This window comes from Arachis ipaensis, chromosome B6, assembly GCF_059453495.1.
Source record: "Arachis ipaensis isolate K30076 ecotype BB chromosome B6, ASM5945349v1, whole genome shotgun sequence".
Classification (NCBI taxonomy): Eukaryota; Viridiplantae; Streptophyta; class Magnoliopsida; order Fabales; family Fabaceae; genus Arachis; species Arachis ipaensis.
In genome coordinates, this window is record NC_142441.1 from 66,705,001 (window position 1) to 66,718,053 (window position 13,053).

Here is a 13,053-nt window from a genome sequence, read left to right on the forward strand (position 1 = left end):
TATTTTAATAGGTGCGATCATACCAGCACTAATGCACCGGATCCCATCAGAACTCCGCAGTTAAGCGTGCTTGGGCGAGAGTAGTACTAGGATGGGTGACCTCCTGGGAAGTCCTCGTGTTGCTACTCTTCTTTTTTTTTTTTTTTCTTTTTTTTTTTTTACGTCGTGCTTACCCTCGTTCTTTAAACGGCGCTATCTTGCACAGTTTAGTTAAAGCGAGTCTCAATGACCTGATTTTAGGCAAGCTCCCACGGGCCCCGCAGGGATTTGCAACTCGACTTACCCTACGTCGCGAGACATGCATATGATAATTATGTGCGCATATTTTAATAGGTGCGATCATACCAGCACTAATTCACCGGATCCCATCAGAACTCCGCAGTTAAGCGTGCTTGGGCGAGAGTAGTACTAGGATGGGTGACCTCCTGGGAAGTCCTCGTGTTGCACCTCTTCTTTTTTTTTTTTTTTTTTTTTTACGTCGTGCTTACCCTCGTTCTATAAACGGCGCTATCTTGAATAGTTTAGCTAAAGCGAGTCTCAATGACCTCATTTTAGGCAAACTCGCACGGTCCCCGCAGGGATTCGCAACTCGACTTACCCTACGTCGCAAGACATGCATATGATAATTATGTGCGCATATTATAAAAGGTGCGATCATGCCAGCACTAATGCACCGGATCCCATCAGAACTCCGCAGTTAAGCGTGCTTGGGCGAGAGTAGTACTAGGATGGGTGACCTCCTGGGAAGTCCTCGTGTTGCACCCTTTTTTTTTTTTTTTTTTTTTTTTTTTTTTTTACGTCGTGCTTACCCTCGTTCTTTAAACGGCGCTATCTTGCACAGTTTAGTTAAAGCGAGTCTCAATGACCTGATTTTAGGCAAGCTCCCACGGTCCCCGCAGGGATTTGCAACTCGACTTACCCTACGTCGCGAGACATGCATATGATAATTATGTGCGCATATTTTAATAGGTGCGATCATACCAGCACTAATTCACCGGATCCCATCAGAACTCCGCAGTTAAGCGTGCTTGGGCGAGAGTAGTACTAGGATGGGTGACCTCCTGGGAAGTCCTCGTGTTGCACCTCTTCTTTTTTTTTTTTTTTTTTTTTTTTTTTTACGTCGTGCTTACCCTCGTTCTTTAAACGGCGCTATCTTGCACAGTTTAGTTAAAGCGAGTCTCAATGACCTGATTTTAGGCAAGCTCCCACGGGCCCCGCAGGGATTTGCAACTCGACTTACCCTACGTCGCGAGACATGCATATGATAATTATGTGCGCATATTTTAATAGTTGCGATCATACCAGCACTAATTCACCGGATCCCATCAGAACTCCGCAGTTAAGCGTGCTTGGGCGAGAGTAGTACTAGGATGGGTGACCTCTTGGGAAGTCCTCGTGTTGCACCTCTTTTTTTTTTTTTTTTTTACGTCGTGCTTACCCTCGTTCTTTAAACGGTGCTATCTTGAATAGTTTAGCTAAAGCGAGTCTCAATGACCTCATTTTAGGCAAGTTCGCACGGGCCCCGCAGGGATTCGCAGCTCGACTTACCCTACGTCGCGAGACATGCATATGATAATTATGTGCGCATATTTTAATAGGTGCGATCATACCAGCACTAATGCACCGGATCCCATCAGAACTCCACAGTTAAGCGTGCTTGGGCGAGAGTAGTACTAGGATAGGTGACCTCCTGGGAAGTCCTCGTGTTGCACCTCTTTTTTTTTTTTTTTTTTTTTTTTTTTTTTTTTTTTTTTTTTTTTTTTTTACGTCGTGCTTACCCTCGTTCTTTAAACGGCGCTATCTTGCACAGTTTAGTTAAAGCGAGTCTCAATGACCTGATTTTAGGCAAGCTCCCACGGGCCCCGCAGGGATTTGCAACTCGACTTACCCTACGTCGCGAGACATGCATATGATAATTATGTGCGCATATTTTAATAGTTGCGATCATACCAGCACTAATTCACCGGATCCCATCAGAACTCCGCAGTTAAGCGTGCTTGGGCGAGAGTAGTACTAGGATGGGTGACCTCTTGGGAAGTCCTCGTGTTGCACCTCTTTTTTTTTTTTTTTTTACGTCGTGCTTACCCTCGTTCTTTAAACGGTGCTATCTTGAATAGTTTAGCTAAAGCGAGTCTCAATGACCTCATTTTAGGCAAGTTCGCACGGGCCCCGCAGGGATTCGCAGCTCGACTTACCCTACGTCGCGAGACATGCATATGATAATTATGTGCGCATATTTTAATAGGTGCGATCATACCAGCACTAATGCACCGGATCCCATCAGAACTCCACAGTTAAGCGTGCTTGGGCGAGAGTAGTACTAGGATAGGTGACCTCCTGGGAAGTCCTCGTGTTGCACCTCTTTTTTTTTTTTTTTTTTTTTTTTTTTTTTTTTTTTTTTTTTTTTTTTTTACGTCGTGCTTACCCTCGTTCTTTAAACGGCGCTATCTTGAATAGTTTAGCTAAAGCGAGTCTCAATGACCTCATTTTAGGCAAGCTCGCACGGTCCCCGCAGGGATTCGCAGCTCGACTTACCCTACGTCGCAAGACATGCATATGATAATTATGTGCGCATATTATAAAAGGTGCGATCATACCAGCACTAATGCACCGGATCCAATCAGAACTCCGCAGTTAAGCGTGCTTGGGCGAGAGTAGTACTAGGATGGATGACCTCCTGGGAAGTCCTCGTGTTGCACCTCTTTTTTTTTTTTTTTTTTTTTTTACGTCGTGCTTACCCTCGTTCTTTAAACGGCGCTATCTTGCACAGTTTAGTTAAAGCGAGTCTCAATGACCTGATTTTAGGCAAGCTCCCACGGGCCCCGCAGGGATTTGCAACTCGACTTACCCTACGTCGCGAGACATGCATATGATAATTATGTGCGCATATTTTAATAGGTGCGATCATACCAGCACTAATTCACCGGATCCCATCAGAACTCCGCAGTTAAGCGTGCTTGGGCGAGAGTAGTACTAGGATGGGTGACCTCTTGGGAAGTCCTCGTGTTGCACCTCTTTTTTTTTTTTTTTTTTTACGTCGTGCTTACCCTCGTTCTTTAAACGGCGCTATCTTGAATAGTTTAGCTAAAGCGAGTCTCAATGACCTCATTTTAGGCAAGTTCGCACGGGCCCCGCAGGGATTCGCAGCTCGACTTACCCTACGTCGCGAGACATGCATATGATAATTATGTGCGCATATTTTAATAGGTGCGATCATACCAGCACTAATGCACCGGATCCCATCAGAACTCCGCAGTTAAGCGTGCTTGGGCGAGAGTAGTACTAGGATGGGTGACCTCCTGGGAAGTCCTCGTGTTGCTACTCTTCTTTTTTTTTTTTTTTTTTTTTTTTTTTTTTTACGTCGTGCTTACCCTCGTTCTTTAAACGGCGCTATCTTGCACAGTTTAGTTAAAGCGAGTCTCAATGACCTGATTTTAGGCAAGCTCCCACGGGCCCCGCAGGGATTTGCAACTCGACTTACCCTACGTCGCGAGACATGCATATGATAATTATGTGCTCATATTTTAATAGGTGCGATCATACCAGCACTAATTCACCGGATCCCATCAGAACTCCGCAGTTAAGCGTGCTTGGGCGAGAGTAGTACTAGGATGGGTGACCTCTTGGGAAGTCCTCGTGTTGCACCTCTTTTTTTTTTTTTTTTTTTACGTCGTGCTTACCCTCGTTCTTTAAACGGCGCTATCTTGAATAGTTTAGCTAAAGCGAGTCTCAATGACCTCATTTTAGGCAAGTTCGCACGGGCCCCGCAGGGATTCGCAGCTCGACTTACCCTACGTCGCGAGACATGCATATGATAATTATGTGCGCATATTTTAATAGGTGCGATCATACCAGCACTAATGCACCGGATCCCATCAGAACTCCGCAGTTAAGCGTGCTTGGGCGAGAGTAGTACTAGGATGGGTGACCTCCTGGGAAGTCCTCGTGTTGCTACTCTTCTTTTTTTTTTTTTTTTTCTTTTTTTTTTTTTACGTCGTGCTTACCCTCGTTCTTTAAACGGCGCTATCTTGCACAGTTTAGTTAAAGCGAGTCTCAATGACCTGATTTTAGGCAAGCTCCCACGGGCCCCGCAGGGATTTGCAACTCGACTTACCCTACGTCGCGAGACATGCATATGATAATTATGTGCGCATATTTTAATAGGTGCGATCATACCAGCACTAATTCACCGGATCCCATCAGAACTCCGCAGTTAAGCGTGCTTGGGCGAGAGTAGTACTAGGATGGGTGACCTCCTGGGAAGTCCTCGTGTTGCACCTCTTCTTTTTTTTTTTTTTTTTTTTTTTTTTACGTCGTGCTTACCCTCGTTCTTTAAACGGCGCTATCTTGCACAGTTTAGTTAAAGCGAGTCTCAATGACCTGATTTTAGGAAAGCTCCCACGGGCCCCGCAGGGATTTGCAACTCGACTTACCCTACGTCGCGAGACATGCATATGATAATTATGTGCGCATATTTTAATAGTTGCGATCATACCAGCACTAATTCACCGGATCCCATCAGAACTCCGCAGTTAAGCGTGCTTGGGCGAGAGTAGTACTAGGATGGGTGACCTCTTGGGAAGTCCTCGTGTTGCACCTCTTTTTTTTTTTTTTTTTTTTTTACGTCGTGCTTACCCTCGTTCTTTAAACGGCGCTATCTTGAATAGTTTAGCTAAAGCGAGTCTCAATGACCTCATTTTAGGCAAGTTCGCACGGGCCCCGCAGGGATTCGCAGCTCGACTTACCCTACGTCGCGAGACATGCATATGATAATTATGTGCGCATATTTTAATAGGTGCGATCATACCAGCACTAATGCACCGGATCCCATCAGAACTCCACAGTTAAGGGTGCTTGGGCGAGAGTAGTACTAGGATGGGTGACCTCCTAGGAAGTCCTCGTGTTGCACCTCTTTTTTTTTTTTTTTTTTTTTTTTTTTTTTTTTATTACGTCGTGCTTACCCTCGTTCTTTAAACGGCGCTATCTTGAATAGTTTAGCTAAAGCGAGTCTCAATGACCTCATTTTAGGCAAGCTCGCACGGTCCCCGCAGGGATTCGCAGCTCGACTTACCCTACGTCGCAAGACATGCATATGATAATTATGTGCGCATATTATAAAAGGTGCGATCATACCAGCACTAATGCACCGGATCCCATCAGAACTCCGCAGTTAAGCGTGCTTGGGCGAGTGTAGTACTAGGATGGGTGACCTCCGGGGAAGTCCTCGTGTTGCACCTCCTTTTTTTTTTTTTTTTTTTTTTTTTTTTTTTTACGTCGTGCTTACCCTCGTTCTTTAAACGGCGCTATCTTGAATAGTTTAGCTAAAGCGAGTCTCAATGACCTCATTTTAGGCAAGCTCGGACGGTCCCCGCAGGGATTCGCAGCTCGACTTACCCTACGTCGCAAGACATGCATATGATAATTATGTGCGCATATTATAAAAGGTGCGATCATACCAGCACTAATGCACCGGATCCCATCAGAACTCCGCAGTTAAGCGTGCTTGGGCGAGAGTAGTACTAGGATGGGTGACCTCCTGGGAAGTCCTCGTGTTGCACCTCTTCTTTTTTTTTTTTTTTTTTTTTTTTTTTTTTTTTTTTTTTTTACGACGTGCTTACCCTCGTTCTTTAAACGGCGCTATCTTGCACAGTTTAGTTAAAGCGAGTCTCAATGACCTGATTTTAGGCATGCTCCCACGGGCCCCGCAGGGATTTGCAACTCGACTTACCCTACGTCGCGAGACATGCATATGATAATTATGTGCGCATATTTTAATAGGTGCGATCATACCAGCACTAATTCACCGGATCCCATCAGAACTCCGCAGTTAAGCGTGCTTGGGCGAGAGTAGTACTAGGATGGGTGACCTCTTGGGAAGTCCTCGTGTTGCACCTCTTTTTTTTTTTTTTTTTTTTTTTTTACGTCGTGCTTACCCTCGTTCTTTAAACGGCGCTATCTTGAATAGTTTAGGTAAAGCGAGTCTCAATGACCTCATTTTAGGCAAGTTCGCACGGGCCCCGCAGGGATTCGCAGCTCGACTTACCCTACGTCGCGAGACATGCATATGATAATTATGTGCGCATATTTTAATAGGTGCGATCATACCAGCACTAATGCACCGGATCCCATCAGAACTCTGCAGTTAAGCGTGCTTGGGCGAGAGTAGTACTAGGATGGGTGACCTCCTGGGAAGTCCACGTGTTGCACCTCTTTTTTTTTTTTTTTTTTTTTTTTTTTTTTTTTTTTTTTTTTTTTTTTTTTTTTTTTTTACGTCGTGCTTACCCTCGTTCTTTAAACGGTGCTATCTTGAATAGTTTAGCTAAAGCGAGTCTCAATGACCTCATTTTAGGCAAGCTCGCACGGTCCCCGCAGGGATTCGCAGCTCGACTTACCCTACGTCGCAAGACATGCATATGATAATTATGTGCGCATATTATAAAAGGTACGATCATACCAGCACTAATGCACCGGATCCCATCAGAACTCCGCAGGTAAGCGTGCTTGGGCGAGAGTAGTACTAGGATGGGTGACCTCCTGGGAAGTCCTCGTGTTGCACCTCTTTTTTTTTTTTTTTTTTTTTTTTACGTAGTGCTTACCCTCGTTCTTTAAACGGCGCTATCTTGAATAGTTTAGCTAAAGCGAGTCTCAATGACCTCATTTTAGGCAAGTTCGCACGGGCCCCGCAGGGATTCGCAGCTCGACTTACCCTACGTCGCGAGACATGCATATGATTATTATGTGCGCATATTTTAATTGGTGCGATCATACTAGCACTAATGCACCGGATCCCATCAGAACTCCGCAGTTAAGCGTGCTTGGGCGAGAGTAGTACTAGGATGGGTGACCTCCTGGGAAGTACTCGTGTTGCACCTCTTTTTTTTTTTTTTTTTTTTTACGTCGTGCTTACCCTCGTTCTTTAAACGGCGCTATCTTGAATAGTTTAGCTAAAGCGAGTCTCAATGACCTCATTTTAGGCAAGCTCGCACGGTCCCCGCAGGGATTCGCAGCTCGACTTACCCTACGTCGCAAGACATGCATATGATAATTATGTGCGCATATTATAAAAGGTGCGATCATACCAGCACTAATGCACCGGATCCCATCAGAACTCCGCAGTTAAGCGTGCTTGGGCGAGAGTAGTACTAGGATGGGTGACCTCCTGGGAAGTCCTCGTGTTGCACCTCTTCTTCTTTTTTTTTTTTTTTTTTTTTTTTTTTTTTTTTTTTTTTTTTTTTTTTTTTTTACGTCGTGCTTACCCTCGTTCTTTAAACGGCGCTATCTTGCACAGTTTAGTTAAAGCGAGTCTCAATGACCTGATTTTAGGCATGCTCCCACGGGCCCCGCAGGGATTTGCAACTCGACTTACCCTACGTCGCGAGACATGCATATGATAATTAAGTGCGCATATTTTAATAGGTGCGATCATACCAGCACTGATTCACCGGATCCCATCAGAACTCCGCAGTTAAGCGTGCTTGGGCGAGAGTAGTACTAGGATGGGTGACCTCTTGGGAAGTCCTCGTGTTGCACCTCTTTTTTTTTTTTTTTTTTTACGTCGTGCTTACCCTCGTTCTTTAAACGGCGCTATCTTGAATAGTTTAGCTAAAGCGAGTCTCAATGACCTCATTTTAGGCAAGTTCGCACGGGCCCCGCAGGGATTCGCAGCTCGACTTACCCTACGTTGCGAGACATGCATATGATAATTATGTGCGCATATTTTAATAGGTGCGATCATACCAGCACTAATGCACCGGATCCCATCAGAACTCCGCAGTTAAGCGTGCTTGGGCGAGAGTAGTACTAGGATGGGTGACCTCCTCGGAAGTCCTCGTGTTGCACCTCTTCTTTTTTTTTTTTTTTTTTTACGTCGTGCTTACCCTCGTTCTTTAAACGGCGCTATCTTGAATAGTTTAGCTAAAGCGAGTCTCAATGACCTCATTTTAGGCAAGCTCGCACGGTTCCCGCAGGGATTCGCAGCTCGACTTACCCTACGTCGCAAGACATGCATATGATAATTATGTGCGCATATTATAAAAGGTGCGATCATACCAGCACTAATGCACCGGATCCCATCAGAACTCCGCAGTTAAGCTTGCTTGGGCGAGAGTAGTACTAGGATGGGTGACCTCCTGGGAAGTCCTCGTGTTGCACCTCTTCTTTTTTTTTTTTTTTTTTTTTTTTTTTTTTTTTACGTCGTGCTTACCCTCGTTCTTTAAACGGCGCTATCTTGCACAGTTTAGTTAAAGCGAGTCTCAATGACCTGATTTTAGGCAAGCTCCCACGGGCCCCGCAGGGATTTGCAACTCGACTTACCCTACGTCGCGAGACATGCATATGATAATTATGTGCGCATATTTTAATAGGTGCGATCATACCAGCACTAATTCACCGGATCCCATCAGAACTCCGCAGTTAAGCGTGCTTGGGCGAGAGTAGTACTAGGATGGGTGACCTCTTGGGAAGTCCTCGTGTTGCACCTCTTTTTTTTTTTTTTTTTTACGTCGTGCTTACCCTCGTTCTTTAAACGGCGCTATCTTGAATAGTTTAGCTAAAGCGAGTCTCAATGACCTCATTTTAGGCAAGCTCGCACGGGCCCCGCAGGGATTCGCAGCTCGACTTACCCTACGTCGCAAGACATGCATATGATAATTATGTGCGCATATTATAATAGGTGCGATCATACCAGCACTAATGCACCGGATCCCATCAGAACTCCGCAGTTAAGCGTGCTTGGGCGAGAGTAGTACTAGGATGGGTGATCTCCTGGGAAGTCCTCGTGTTGCACCTCTTTTTTTTTTTTTTTTTTTACGTCGTGCTTACCCTCGTTCTTTAAACGGCGCTATCTTGAATAGTTTAGCTAAAGCGAGTCTCAATGACCTCATTTTAGGCAAGTTCGCACGGGCCCCGCAGGGATTCGCAGCTCGACTTACCCTACGTCGCGAGACATGCATATGATAATTATGTGCGCATATTTTAATAGGTGCGATCATACCAGCACTAATGCACCGGATCCCATCAGAACTCCACAGTTAAGGGTGCTTGGGCGAGAGTAGTACTAGGATGGGTGACCTCCTAGGAAGTCCTCGTGTTGCACCTCTTTTTTTTTTTTTTTTTTTTTTTTTTTTTACGTCGTGCTTACCCTCGTTCTTTAAACGGCGCTATCTTGAATAGTTTAGCTAAAGCGAGTCTCAATGACCTCATTTTAGGCAAGCTCGCACGGTCCCCGCAGGGATTCGCAGCTCGACTTACCCTACGTCGCAAGACATGCATATGATAATTATGTGCGCATATTATAAAAGGTGCGATCATACCAGCACTAATACTCCGGATCCCATCAGAACTCCGCAGTTAAGCGTGCTTGGGCGAGTGTAGTACTAGGATGGGTGACCTCCTGGGAAGTCCTCGTGTTGCACCTCTTTTTTTTTTTTTTTTTTTTTTACGTCGTGCTTACCCTCGTTCTTTAAACGGCGCTATCTTGAATAGTTTAGCTAAAGCGAGTCTCAATGACCTCATTTTAGGCAAGCTCGGACGGTCCCCGCAGGGATTCGCAGCTCGACTTACCCTACGTCGCAAGACATGCATATGATAATTATGTGCGCATATTATAAAAGGTGCGATCATACCAGCACTAATGCACCGGATCCCATCAGAACTCCGCAGTTAAGCGTGCTTGGGCGAGAGTAGTACTAGGATGGGTGACCTCCTGGGAAGTCCTCGTGTTGCACCTCTTCTTTTTTTTTTTTTTTTTTTTTTTTTTTTTTTTTACGTCGTGCTTACCCTCGTTCTTTAAACGGCGCTATCTTGCACAGTTTAGTTAAAGCGAGTCTCAATGACCTGATTTTAGGCATGCTCCCACGGGCCCCGCAGGGATTTGCAACTCGACTTACCCTACGTCGCGAGACATGCATATGATAATTATGTGCGCATATTTTAATAGGTGCGATCATACCAGCACTAATTCACCGGATCCCTTCAGAACTCCGCAGTTAAGCGTGCTTGGGCGAGAGTAGTACTAGGATGGGTGACCTCTTGGGAAGTCCTCGTGTTGCACCTCTTTTTTTTTTTTTTTTTTTTACGTCGTGCTTACCCTCGTTCTTTAAACGGCGCTATCTTGAATAGTTTAGCTAAAGCGAGTCTCAATGACCTCATTTTAGGCAAGTTCGCACGGGCCCCGCAGGGATTCGCAGCTCGACTTACCCTACGTCGCGAGACATGCATATGATAATTATGTGCGCATATTTTAATAGGTGCGATCATACCAGCACTAATGCACCGGATCCCATCAGAACTCTGCAGTTAAGCGTGCTTGGGCGAGAGTAGTACTAGGATGGGTGACCTCCTGGGAAGTCCTCGTGTTGCACCTCTTTTTTTTTTTTTTTTTTTTTTTTTTTTTTTTTTTTTTTTTTTTTTTTTTTACGTCGTGCTTACCCTCGTTCTTTAAACGGTGCTATCTTGAATAGTTTAGCTAAAGCGAGTCTCAATGACCTCATTTTAGGCAAGCTCGCACGGTCCCCGCAGGGATTCGCAGCTCGACTTACCCTACGTCGCAAGACATGCATATGATAATTATGTGCGCATATTATAAAAGGTGCGATCATACCAGCACTAATGCACCGGATCCCATCAGAACTCCGCAGTTAAGCTTGCTTGGGCGAGAGTAGTACTAGGATGGGTGACCTCCTGGGAAGTCCTCGTGTTGCACCTCTTCTTTTTTTTTTTTTTTTTTTTTTTTTTTTTTTTTTACGTCGTGCTTACCCTCGTTCTTTAAACGGCGCTATCTTGCACAGTTTAGTTAAAGCGAGTCTCAATGACCTGATTTTAGGCATGCTCCCACGGGCCCCGCAGGGATTTGCAACTCGACTTACCCTACGTCGCGAGACATGCATATGATAATTATGTGCGCATATTTTAATAGGTGCGATCATACCAGCACTAATTCACCGGATCCCTTCAGAACTCCGCAGTTAAGCGTGCTTGGGCGAGAGTAGTACTAGGATGGGTGACCTCTTGGGAAGTCCTCGTGTTGCACCTCTTTTTTTTTTTTTTTTTTTTACGTCGTGCTTACCCTCGTTCTTTAAACGGCGCTATCTTGAATAGTTTAGCTAAAGCGAGTCTCAATGACCTCATTTTAGGCAAGTTCGCACGGGCCCCGCAGGGATTCGCAGCTCGACTTACCCTACGTTGCGAGACATGCATATGATAATTATGTGCGCATATTTTAATAGGTGCGATCATACCAGCACTAATGCACCGGATCCCATCAGAACTCCGCAGTTAAGCGTGCTTGGGCGAGAGTAGTACTAGGATGGGTGACCTCCTCGGAAGTCCTCGTGTTGCACCTCTTCTTTTTTTTTTTTTTTTTTTACGTCGTGCTTACCCTCGTTCTTTAAACGGCGCTATCTTGAATAGTTTAGCTAAAGCGAGTCTCAATGACCTCATTTTAGGCAAGCTCGCACGGTTCCCGCAGGGATTCGCAGCTCGACTTACCCTACGTCGCAAGACATGCATATGATAATTATGTGCGCATATTATAAAAGGTGCGATCATACCAGCACTAATGCACCGGATCCCATCAGAACTCCGCAGTTAAGCTTGCTTGGGCGAGAGTAGTACTAGGATGGGTGACCTCCTGGGAAGTCCTCGTGTTGCAACTCTTCTTTTTTTTTTTTTTTTTTTTTTTTTTTTTTTTTACGTCGTGCTTACCCTCGTTCTTTAAACGGCGCTATCTTGCACAGTTTAGTTAAAGCGAGTCTCAATGACCTGATTTTAGGCAAGCTCCCACGGGCCCCGCAGGGATTTGCAACTCGACTTACCCTACGTCGCGAGACATGCATATGATAATTATGTGCGCATATTTTAATAGGTGCGATCATACCAGCACTAATTCACCGGATCCCATCAGAACTCCGCAGTTAAGCGTGCTTGGGCGAGAGTAGTACTAGGATGGGTGACCTCTTGGGAAGTCCTCGTGTTGCACCTCTTTTTTTTTTTTTTTTTTACGTCGTGCTTACCCTCGTTCTTTAAACGGCGCTATCTTGAATAGTTTAGCTAAAGCGAGTCTCAATGACCTCATTTTAGGCAAGCTCGCACGGGCCCCGCAGGGATTCGCAGCTCGACTTACCCTACGTCGCAAGACATGCATATGATAATTATGTGCGCATATTATAATAGGTGCGATCATACCAGCACTAATGCACCGGATCCCATCAGAACTCCGCAGTTAAGCGTGCTTGGGCGAGAGTAGTACTAGGATGGGTGATCTCCTGGGAAGTCCTCGTGTTGCACCTCTTTTTTTTTTTTTTTTTTTACGTCGTGCTTACCCTCGTTCTTTAAACGGCGCTATCTTGAATAGTTTAGCTAAAGCGAGTCTCAATGACCTCATTTTAGGCAAGTTCGCACGGGCCCCGCAGGGATTCGCAGCTCGACTTACCCTACGTCGCGAGACATGCATATGATAATTATGTGCGCATATTTTAATAGGTGCGATCATACCAGCACTAATGCACCGGATCCCATCAGAACTCCACAGTTAAGGGTGCTTGGGCGAGAGTAGTACTAGGATGGGTGACCTCCTAGGAAGTCCTCGTGTTGCACCTCTTTTTTTTTTTTTTTTTTTTTTTTTTTTTTACGTCGTGCTTACCCTCGTTCTTTAAACGGCGCTATCTTGAATAGTTTAGCTAAAGCGAGTCTCAATGACCTCATTTTAGGCAAGCTCGCACGGTCCCCGCAGGGATTCGCAGCTCGACTTACCCTACGTCGCAAGACATGCATATGATAATTATGTGCGCATATTATAAAAGGTGCGATCATACCAGCACTAATACTCCGGATCCCATCAGAACTCCGCAGTTAAGCGTGCTTGGGCGAGTGTAGTACTAGGATGGGTGACCTCCTGGGAAGTCCTCGTGTTGCACCTCTTTTTTTTTTTTTTTTTTTTTACGTCGTGCTTACCCTCGTTCTTTAAACGGCGCTATCTTGAATAGTTTAGCTAAAGCGAGTCTCAATGACCTCATTTTAGGCAAGCTCGGACGGTCCCCGCAGGGATTCGCAGCT

The 13,053-nt window shown here is 45.2% G+C and overlaps 41 non-coding genes across 41 annotated transcripts; all 41 read left to right on the forward strand.

The window, feature by feature from the left end:
* Nucleotides 1-9: 9 nt before the first annotated feature.
* Nucleotides 10-128, forward strand: LOC148559947 (5S ribosomal RNA). The gene has a single exon (XR_015890561.1). It is a non-coding gene; the product is annotated as a 5S ribosomal RNA (ribosomal RNA).
* A 203-nt stretch (nucleotides 129-331) lies between these two features.
* On the forward strand, nucleotides 332-450 carry LOC148559948 (5S ribosomal RNA). The gene has a single exon (XR_015889137.1). It is a non-coding gene; the product is annotated as a 5S ribosomal RNA (ribosomal RNA).
* Nucleotides 451-646: 196 nt separating this feature from the next.
* On the forward strand, nucleotides 647-765 carry LOC148559949 (5S ribosomal RNA). Its single transcript, XR_015890372.1, has one exon. It is a non-coding gene; the product is annotated as a 5S ribosomal RNA (ribosomal RNA).
* Nucleotides 766-967: 202 nt separating this feature from the next.
* On the forward strand, nucleotides 968-1,086 carry LOC148559950 (5S ribosomal RNA). The gene has a single exon (XR_015889138.1). It is a non-coding gene; the product is annotated as a 5S ribosomal RNA (ribosomal RNA).
* A 202-nt stretch (nucleotides 1,087-1,288) lies between these two features.
* Nucleotides 1,289-1,407, forward strand: LOC148559951 (5S ribosomal RNA). The gene has a single exon (XR_015890394.1). It is a non-coding gene; the product is annotated as a 5S ribosomal RNA (ribosomal RNA).
* Nucleotides 1,408-1,596: 189 nt separating this feature from the next.
* Nucleotides 1,597-1,715, forward strand: LOC148559952 (5S ribosomal RNA). The gene has a single exon (XR_015891112.1). It is a non-coding gene; the product is annotated as a 5S ribosomal RNA (ribosomal RNA).
* A 221-nt stretch (nucleotides 1,716-1,936) lies between these two features.
* LOC148559953 (5S ribosomal RNA) lies at nucleotides 1,937-2,055 on the forward strand. Its single transcript, XR_015890395.1, has one exon. It is a non-coding gene; the product is annotated as a 5S ribosomal RNA (ribosomal RNA).
* A 188-nt stretch (nucleotides 2,056-2,243) lies between these two features.
* Nucleotides 2,244-2,362, forward strand: LOC148559954 (5S ribosomal RNA). The gene has a single exon (XR_015891113.1). It is a non-coding gene; the product is annotated as a 5S ribosomal RNA (ribosomal RNA).
* Nucleotides 2,363-2,583: 221 nt separating this feature from the next.
* LOC148559955 (5S ribosomal RNA) lies at nucleotides 2,584-2,702 on the forward strand. Its single transcript, XR_015890876.1, has one exon. It is a non-coding gene; the product is annotated as a 5S ribosomal RNA (ribosomal RNA).
* A 194-nt stretch (nucleotides 2,703-2,896) lies between these two features.
* LOC148559956 (5S ribosomal RNA) lies at nucleotides 2,897-3,015 on the forward strand. Its single transcript, XR_015889276.1, has one exon. It is a non-coding gene; the product is annotated as a 5S ribosomal RNA (ribosomal RNA).
* A 190-nt stretch (nucleotides 3,016-3,205) lies between these two features.
* On the forward strand, nucleotides 3,206-3,324 carry LOC148559957 (5S ribosomal RNA). Its single transcript, XR_015890562.1, has one exon. It is a non-coding gene; the product is annotated as a 5S ribosomal RNA (ribosomal RNA).
* A 205-nt stretch (nucleotides 3,325-3,529) lies between these two features.
* On the forward strand, nucleotides 3,530-3,648 carry LOC148559958 (5S ribosomal RNA). The gene has a single exon (XR_015889277.1). It is a non-coding gene; the product is annotated as a 5S ribosomal RNA (ribosomal RNA).
* A 190-nt stretch (nucleotides 3,649-3,838) lies between these two features.
* On the forward strand, nucleotides 3,839-3,957 carry LOC148559959 (5S ribosomal RNA). The gene has a single exon (XR_015890564.1). It is a non-coding gene; the product is annotated as a 5S ribosomal RNA (ribosomal RNA).
* Nucleotides 3,958-4,162: 205 nt separating this feature from the next.
* On the forward strand, nucleotides 4,163-4,281 carry LOC148559960 (5S ribosomal RNA). Its single transcript, XR_015889139.1, has one exon. It is a non-coding gene; the product is annotated as a 5S ribosomal RNA (ribosomal RNA).
* A 200-nt stretch (nucleotides 4,282-4,481) lies between these two features.
* LOC148559961 (5S ribosomal RNA) lies at nucleotides 4,482-4,600 on the forward strand. Its single transcript, XR_015890397.1, has one exon. It is a non-coding gene; the product is annotated as a 5S ribosomal RNA (ribosomal RNA).
* A 193-nt stretch (nucleotides 4,601-4,793) lies between these two features.
* Nucleotides 4,794-4,912, forward strand: LOC148559962 (5S ribosomal RNA). The gene has a single exon (XR_015890983.1). It is a non-coding gene; the product is annotated as a 5S ribosomal RNA (ribosomal RNA).
* A 207-nt stretch (nucleotides 4,913-5,119) lies between these two features.
* LOC148559963 (5S ribosomal RNA) lies at nucleotides 5,120-5,238 on the forward strand. Its single transcript, XR_015889919.1, has one exon. It is a non-coding gene; the product is annotated as a 5S ribosomal RNA (ribosomal RNA).
* Nucleotides 5,239-5,442: 204 nt separating this feature from the next.
* LOC148559964 (5S ribosomal RNA) lies at nucleotides 5,443-5,561 on the forward strand. Its single transcript, XR_015888462.1, has one exon. It is a non-coding gene; the product is annotated as a 5S ribosomal RNA (ribosomal RNA).
* A 215-nt stretch (nucleotides 5,562-5,776) lies between these two features.
* LOC148559965 (5S ribosomal RNA) lies at nucleotides 5,777-5,895 on the forward strand. Its single transcript, XR_015889278.1, has one exon. It is a non-coding gene; the product is annotated as a 5S ribosomal RNA (ribosomal RNA).
* Nucleotides 5,896-6,091: 196 nt separating this feature from the next.
* On the forward strand, nucleotides 6,092-6,210 carry LOC148559966 (5S ribosomal RNA). Its single transcript, XR_015888932.1, has one exon. It is a non-coding gene; the product is annotated as a 5S ribosomal RNA (ribosomal RNA).
* A 230-nt stretch (nucleotides 6,211-6,440) lies between these two features.
* On the forward strand, nucleotides 6,441-6,559 carry LOC148559967 (5S ribosomal RNA). Its single transcript, XR_015891014.1, has one exon. It is a non-coding gene; the product is annotated as a 5S ribosomal RNA (ribosomal RNA).
* A 195-nt stretch (nucleotides 6,560-6,754) lies between these two features.
* Nucleotides 6,755-6,873, forward strand: LOC148559968 (5S ribosomal RNA). The gene has a single exon (XR_015890495.1). It is a non-coding gene; the product is annotated as a 5S ribosomal RNA (ribosomal RNA).
* A 192-nt stretch (nucleotides 6,874-7,065) lies between these two features.
* LOC148559969 (5S ribosomal RNA) lies at nucleotides 7,066-7,184 on the forward strand. Its single transcript, XR_015888463.1, has one exon. It is a non-coding gene; the product is annotated as a 5S ribosomal RNA (ribosomal RNA).
* Nucleotides 7,185-7,414: 230 nt separating this feature from the next.
* Nucleotides 7,415-7,533, forward strand: LOC148559970 (5S ribosomal RNA). Its single transcript, XR_015889258.1, has one exon. It is a non-coding gene; the product is annotated as a 5S ribosomal RNA (ribosomal RNA).
* Nucleotides 7,534-7,723: 190 nt separating this feature from the next.
* LOC148559971 (5S ribosomal RNA) lies at nucleotides 7,724-7,842 on the forward strand. The gene has a single exon (XR_015889820.1). It is a non-coding gene; the product is annotated as a 5S ribosomal RNA (ribosomal RNA).
* Nucleotides 7,843-8,035: 193 nt separating this feature from the next.
* On the forward strand, nucleotides 8,036-8,154 carry LOC148559972 (5S ribosomal RNA). Its single transcript, XR_015889876.1, has one exon. It is a non-coding gene; the product is annotated as a 5S ribosomal RNA (ribosomal RNA).
* A 207-nt stretch (nucleotides 8,155-8,361) lies between these two features.
* LOC148559973 (5S ribosomal RNA) lies at nucleotides 8,362-8,480 on the forward strand. The gene has a single exon (XR_015889280.1). It is a non-coding gene; the product is annotated as a 5S ribosomal RNA (ribosomal RNA).
* A 189-nt stretch (nucleotides 8,481-8,669) lies between these two features.
* On the forward strand, nucleotides 8,670-8,788 carry LOC148559974 (5S ribosomal RNA). The gene has a single exon (XR_015889522.1). It is a non-coding gene; the product is annotated as a 5S ribosomal RNA (ribosomal RNA).
* A 190-nt stretch (nucleotides 8,789-8,978) lies between these two features.
* Nucleotides 8,979-9,097, forward strand: LOC148559975 (5S ribosomal RNA). Its single transcript, XR_015890984.1, has one exon. It is a non-coding gene; the product is annotated as a 5S ribosomal RNA (ribosomal RNA).
* Nucleotides 9,098-9,297: 200 nt separating this feature from the next.
* On the forward strand, nucleotides 9,298-9,416 carry LOC148559976 (5S ribosomal RNA). Its single transcript, XR_015889695.1, has one exon. It is a non-coding gene; the product is annotated as a 5S ribosomal RNA (ribosomal RNA).
* Nucleotides 9,417-9,609: 193 nt separating this feature from the next.
* Nucleotides 9,610-9,728, forward strand: LOC148559977 (5S ribosomal RNA). The gene has a single exon (XR_015888465.1). It is a non-coding gene; the product is annotated as a 5S ribosomal RNA (ribosomal RNA).
* Nucleotides 9,729-9,935: 207 nt separating this feature from the next.
* On the forward strand, nucleotides 9,936-10,054 carry LOC148559978 (5S ribosomal RNA). The gene has a single exon (XR_015890210.1). It is a non-coding gene; the product is annotated as a 5S ribosomal RNA (ribosomal RNA).
* Nucleotides 10,055-10,245: 191 nt separating this feature from the next.
* Nucleotides 10,246-10,364, forward strand: LOC148559979 (5S ribosomal RNA). Its single transcript, XR_015889401.1, has one exon. It is a non-coding gene; the product is annotated as a 5S ribosomal RNA (ribosomal RNA).
* A 222-nt stretch (nucleotides 10,365-10,586) lies between these two features.
* On the forward strand, nucleotides 10,587-10,705 carry LOC148559980 (5S ribosomal RNA). The gene has a single exon (XR_015889877.1). It is a non-coding gene; the product is annotated as a 5S ribosomal RNA (ribosomal RNA).
* Nucleotides 10,706-10,913: 208 nt separating this feature from the next.
* On the forward strand, nucleotides 10,914-11,032 carry LOC148559981 (5S ribosomal RNA). The gene has a single exon (XR_015890211.1). It is a non-coding gene; the product is annotated as a 5S ribosomal RNA (ribosomal RNA).
* A 191-nt stretch (nucleotides 11,033-11,223) lies between these two features.
* LOC148559982 (5S ribosomal RNA) lies at nucleotides 11,224-11,342 on the forward strand. The gene has a single exon (XR_015889821.1). It is a non-coding gene; the product is annotated as a 5S ribosomal RNA (ribosomal RNA).
* A 193-nt stretch (nucleotides 11,343-11,535) lies between these two features.
* LOC148559983 (5S ribosomal RNA) lies at nucleotides 11,536-11,654 on the forward strand. The gene has a single exon (XR_015890803.1). It is a non-coding gene; the product is annotated as a 5S ribosomal RNA (ribosomal RNA).
* A 207-nt stretch (nucleotides 11,655-11,861) lies between these two features.
* LOC148559984 (5S ribosomal RNA) lies at nucleotides 11,862-11,980 on the forward strand. The gene has a single exon (XR_015889281.1). It is a non-coding gene; the product is annotated as a 5S ribosomal RNA (ribosomal RNA).
* A 189-nt stretch (nucleotides 11,981-12,169) lies between these two features.
* On the forward strand, nucleotides 12,170-12,288 carry LOC148559985 (5S ribosomal RNA). The gene has a single exon (XR_015889523.1). It is a non-coding gene; the product is annotated as a 5S ribosomal RNA (ribosomal RNA).
* A 190-nt stretch (nucleotides 12,289-12,478) lies between these two features.
* Nucleotides 12,479-12,597, forward strand: LOC148559986 (5S ribosomal RNA). The gene has a single exon (XR_015890986.1). It is a non-coding gene; the product is annotated as a 5S ribosomal RNA (ribosomal RNA).
* Nucleotides 12,598-12,798: 201 nt separating this feature from the next.
* Nucleotides 12,799-12,917, forward strand: LOC148559987 (5S ribosomal RNA). Its single transcript, XR_015889697.1, has one exon. It is a non-coding gene; the product is annotated as a 5S ribosomal RNA (ribosomal RNA).
* The last annotated feature ends 136 nt before the right edge of the window (nucleotides 12,918-13,053 follow it).